The 5832-nt window shown below is 32.9% G+C and overlaps 1 pseudogene across 1 annotated transcript; it reads right to left on the bottom strand.

Moving 5' to 3' along the window:
• Nucleotides 1-517: 517 nt before the first annotated feature.
• Nucleotides 518-3878, bottom strand: LOC143544216 (ALA-interacting subunit 3-like; annotated as a pseudogene). Its single transcript, XR_013137212.1, has 8 exons — nucleotides 3742-3878; nucleotides 2645-2703; nucleotides 2474-2547; nucleotides 2255-2368; nucleotides 2103-2173; nucleotides 1720-2020; nucleotides 1335-1624; nucleotides 518-709 (listed from the first exon to the last, which is right to left on the bottom strand). The product of XR_013137212.1 is annotated as an ALA-interacting subunit 3-like (transcript).
• Nucleotides 3879-5832: the final 1954 nt, after the last annotated feature.

The raw sequence follows: 5832 nt of genomic DNA, 5'->3' as shown, positions 1-5832 counted from the left end.
CCTGACACATTGTTTGCACACGCTTCTTATGCATTCAACAGCTACTGGCAAAGAACCAAAGTGTCGGGCGGCACCTGTGAGTTTGGCGGCTCTGCCATGCTGGTCACGGTCGACCCAAGTAAGCTCATAAAATCACAACCAATCTCCACCAACAATTTTGAACTTATTTGACTAATTATCTTAATTTCTGCTATCAGGTTATGATGGGTGCCATTTCATCTACTTCTAATTGGGGATTATGTTCATCTTTCACATGACTAGTAACAAGTTTTTGTAAGTAACTAATTGAAATAGAGACGAAAAATGTTCATATCTCATAACAATGATACGGGATTTTGTGTATGCATGCACTATGTTACTATACATTTCAAATAAATGCGATTGATATTGTGAGCAGTAATGCAGTAAACACTATTGTATAGTGTATACTCATTAATATTAATACATGTTTTTCAAGCGCATAGCATAGTCATGAAAAGTGTAATCGTAACATTGTGTGATCAAAAATACGAAAGCAGTTGTATCTTGGCAGATAAAATATTAAACAACGAATAAATAACTTTACTAAATCTACACAACATGTAATACAGATCAAATACATACACGATCATAAGAAGCCCGTCTCAACCCGCCTCATAATTGCACAATCACACATTAGTGACCACCTGGGTTTCGGTTCCATGACAAATAATTCGGATCTCCAAGATGCCTACAATAAAAATTACAAAAAAAAAATTAGTTCATCATCCAAGATATGAAGTACCGAGTATGCTATTTTATGTACGGCTGTAGATTTCTAACATAACATAAACCAAACACGAAATTCATGGGTTTTGGGTGTAATAATCTTGAAGAAATACGGATCAGTTCTGGGTCCACGTCGAGAACACATTAGCTAATCAGTTCGTGTTCAGGTTGAACTGGCCGTTTGATCCCTTTAACCATTTATTTTTGTATTATTTTTAAAATGTGTTTTACGTCATAAAATATGTTTATTTTGTGTTCTATACCAAATTTTAAAATATAAAAAGAGAAATCAGCATCATGTTTTATACTTTAAACATACGGTTGTATATACATCTGTATTTTTTGTTGTAAAATTTTATCTTAAGAGAATTAATATACCAAAAAAGAAAAACTTTGGCATGAATGGAGTCGTGTTCATGTCAACCCACAAAAAGTTTGTCATGTTCAGATTCATGTGCCTGACACAATTTTCGAGTTCGTGTCGAGTTTGACCCGCGAGCATGCCCATTTAAATCTTTAATAGCTAAGTCCCTAACATTATGATTCTATTTTAATAACAATCAAAAACAAAAAGAGAAAGAAATTACCTTGGCTTAACAAAATATATGATAGTGAAAGTAGTAGCTAGTAAGAAGCACAAGCCACCAACTGCCAGATAAGCAATGCCAATAAAGTTATTTTTCCCACCAAGCCAGCTGGTAGTTGAAAGCACAAGTTTCTTCTTGCCACTGAAACTGTAAGTGTTGTAACGGTTCTCCAATACCACAGTTATTGTTTCACCAGCCTCAATATCCTGCTCAATTTTCCCATAAAGTTTCCTAAACGTTGGAAGTGCAGCAGTTCGCATCCAAACAATAAGATCTTCTTGCTGATTTAACTGTCAAAAGTTCAAAACAAACAAAATAAACATTATGATCAGATAACTTAATTTACTATGCAAATAATATGGTGGTTAAGACTAAAAAGACTTACTGGGATAGATGAATCGAGAGTTCCACCACCAATAAAGTTACTGTTCTGGAAATTCTTTGGGAAGACATCACTACCGAACTTTTCATCTCTGTCACTCTTCCATGAAATTTCCCGCTTGTTTATGGTTAATGACCGATTGTTACCGGTGGAGAGAGTATATGTGTCATTGAACAAACTCCAGGCTACAAGTCCACATGGCACTATTGCCATTCCATTTGCTACATGTTCAGGCTTACATGTACTTGTGTCATTCTCATCACCACGGTTTCTCAGTTGCGTATCACTTCGGCTCTTGACATACCTGCAAAAGTAGGTTTTGTGTGTTTAGTCTTAAATGAAGAGAATTTATGTTTTTACTTATAATGAAATGAAACGGTTGTTACCTGCGATGATTTTGATAGAAATTGTCGAGCTGATAATAGACATAAATTGGCTGCTTCATTCTCTTTTTGACCTGAAATTCATTCAATTGTGAAAATGTTAAAACTTTCTAATCATGAAGAAAATTTTGAAAAGAAATTGTTATAAAACTTACTGTCAAGGTTCTTGTGCAGGTTTTATCTGTGGTAGCATTTTGTATCTATTGGACCTTTTGACTTTTTGTGCCTGTTATGCAGGCGTTATCGTACCGGTCAACAATTTCAACTACCTACTTGAACAAAAACAAATCCAAGATTACAAACTATTACAAGCAACTGGCAAGAAAGGATTCATGAAGTTAGCTAATAAAGACGATTTTAAATTATAATCATACATCATTAGAAGCAAGGAGGGAAGTAAGTCCTAAGGTATGAAGATGATTGTCACAAGCATGAATGCTGAAATCACCTGCAGTAGATTACATAAACAGAAATTAAAGTTGATTCTTCGTCATAAGTCAATGAATTAGAAGCATGAGGAAACATTGAAACAAAGATATACATACCCATTTTGGGGTAAGAATTGCCTTGCAAGCTGGAAGTTCTTGTTGTGTAAACCTAGAATCTAAAAAAAACACATATAAGGAATTTAAATTAGTAAGCACATCCAAATAATGTCTTAAGACCACATAGAAACACAACCTAAAGCATCCATGGTAAATCAAAAACAGTGCCTAACTAGACTCTATGCTGCCAAAAGCCCTTCGGGCATGTGTCCAGGGCCCTCAGGCAAGGCAAGTCGCAGAAAAAGCACCTTGCTACCACCAAGGCGCTCTGGTGATCTTTAGACGAGCTTCCGGTCAGATTCTGGCGAGATGTCAGCCAAATCCTGAAAACTCAGGTAAAATTTTGCTAATTCCGGGAAAACTGGTTTAAAACATCCAAAAATGTCCTGGAACCAGCCTAACCTAGTGCTAAACAAACCTAAACATCTCTAAAACCCCTAAAATATGTATGTTTATCTAAGCAGTTAACGCAAAAATATATCAGATATTCGGATATCGGTCAAGGACCGATATTTAAGATACCGGTTATCGCGGTGAGATATCGGTAATTTTAATATCATGCAGAATTTATATATATAGCAATTTAACACTAGCAATTCAGTATACTCTCCAACCATCAATAAATTAACCTTTCGCAACTTACGAAACACTAACAATTGTAGCAAGTAGAAACTGATTAAGACTTAAAAACACTAACATCAAACACTAAAAGCTGACAATTAAGACTTAAAAAACTAATACTGGAAATATCAGCGATATATCGGTCCAATATCGGTCAATATCACCGATATTATCGGTACCAATATTCTGACCGATAATTTGCACCGATATCGACTGCATAGATGTTTATGCTATATGCTTTGCTTTATCTAGGGGCCTGAGTGCGCCTTGCGCCTTGACAACTACGATTATAATAACAAACCTAGGGTTATAAACTCTTATAAACTCAATTAACATAATCAATCATGCATATATGCACTAGATCTCAATTATATTATAAAAGCAGCAAAATATAACAAAAGGTAGTTGACAGCATCTAATATCCATCAATAATAATAATAAAAAGGTAAAATAAACAAGGATCTAATAGAATATACATTTAGGCCGCTTCGAATTCCTCCTCGGAGTATTTAAATCCGGTGATCCGGCGCCACCGGAGCTTGACGACGGCGCGTGTGCGTTCATCGGCGTTGAAGGATTACTATTCATCATCGCTAATTATTATTATTATCAAAACAATTGTGGATTGATTATTAGATCCAATGGATCATATATTTATATTTATGAAGGATTTGAAGGTGGAATGAGTTGTGAATGTTTGACCGGTCCAATACTCTGCTTTGACTTTGAATGTTCTTGAAGAATAGAAGAAGCAGTCTGTTGGTGAAATGGTCCTTTGACTGTTGGAGTGTGTGTGAGTAAGTCCTTTTGGTTTTTAAGTTGGCATGATTAGTCCTTGCTTTTTGGCGTAAGGGAACGGAAGGGGCGTTGACCGTTTAACCGGCCAAATTTCATATGATAAGAATATTGAGTTTTGTTTTTGTTAGCGACTTAGTGTAGCGTAGCAGTTTTTATATGTAGTAGTTTCTTGAAAGTGGTTAAGTTGGTAATTAACACCGAAAATCTAATGATGACTTATAATTTTATTTAGAATTGTAGGTATTTGTGCCTACACTTTGTAGGATTTAATTTGAACTATCCATCTCATTGATAGAAGAGAGTCATTTTATCATCAGATATCCTTTTAAGAAAAATGATTATTTATATATATATAATTTAAATAAGATGGAGGAAAAGTCTTTGTATTTAAAGTTATAGTTATTTAGAAGGCAACATATAAAAGATGAAAAGAAATTATTTGATGAGAAATAAGATTGCTTTTATGAGATGAAATTAAAGTATTATACATTAGATTTTATCCCTCGTATTACGGGAATTGTTTTACATTATTCGTTTTTAATATATATATATATATATATATGGATTTTAATTTTATTTATTGTAAGAAAGTTAATGATTAATATACTTGAGGTTTGATGATAAAATGGTTTCACAAATAAATTATATGTTATAATCCGGTTTAAAAGCTATCTAGGTTTGGTGATACCCATTATCCGTTTATTTTCTTTATTATAAAACTGTTTCTTAATTATAAATAATATCTTTTTTTAAATAAAATAGGATATTAATTTTTACTATATCCCTATTTTATAGGATTTTCATATCAAATATTTAATGAGATTAATTTAATATAATGAGATGTTATAACCCGTTTAAGAGCTATCTGAGTTTCGTGAGACCTGTACCGTGAATTCGGGTCAAATGCGTGAGAAGCCTTCATTTACAAATAAAGAAATTGATGGCTTGAGAGAATGGTTGTTTTACATTTTTCATTTTTTAATATTTATTGGATTTCAATTTTCTTTATTGTAAGAAAGTTAATAATATACTTAGGGTTTGATGATGAAAGGGTTTCATAAATAAATGATATGTTGTAACCCGTTTAAAAGCTATCTGGATTTGGTGACCCATGACCCGCTTATGTTTTTTACTATAAAATTGTTTATTAATTATAAATAATTTCTTTTCCTTTTTAAATTGGATATTAAATTTTAGTACATCCCTATTTTATAGGATTTTCATATCAAATAATTAGTAAGGTTAATTTTTAATTCAATGAGATGTTATAACCCGTCTAAGAGTTATCTGGTTTTGGTAAGACCCATACCCATAAATTTGGGTTAAATCAATGAGAGGCCTCCATTTAAAAATCAAACAATTTGGTAGCTTTTATAAAAGAGAGAGCGACCACATCACGACATGTAGGATTTTAGGGGTTTCATTTATATATCTTATAGATTATAGATTTGGTTTAAAATACACAAAATAAAAAAATAAAGTAAAATTTGTCAACTCATAATCTTTAAGCATAAAACAATGTTGATATAGACATGTTGAGCATTGATCAAAACGAATGAAGTTAAAAACATGACAAATAAAAATCCTTCAATCATCATTTTAACATAAATAATCAAATAGACCCTATGACCACATGCTTAGTTTAAAAGGCACATATGAGGTGTGCCTAGACACGAGGCACACTTAGAGGAACATTAAGGCGTTTATGATTGGATGAGTTGATAAGTGTATAGGAGGCACATGCACTTTTATTATTTATTTATTTATTT

Source organism: Bidens hawaiensis, unplaced genomic scaffold (assembly GCF_021521415.1).
Source record: "Bidens hawaiensis isolate Kalapana, Puna unplaced genomic scaffold, B.hawaiensis_p1.1 tig00013494_1, whole genome shotgun sequence".
NCBI lineage: Eukaryota > Viridiplantae > Streptophyta > Magnoliopsida > Asterales > Asteraceae > Bidens > Bidens hawaiensis.
This window is presented reverse-complemented; position numbering and strand designations above follow the sequence as displayed.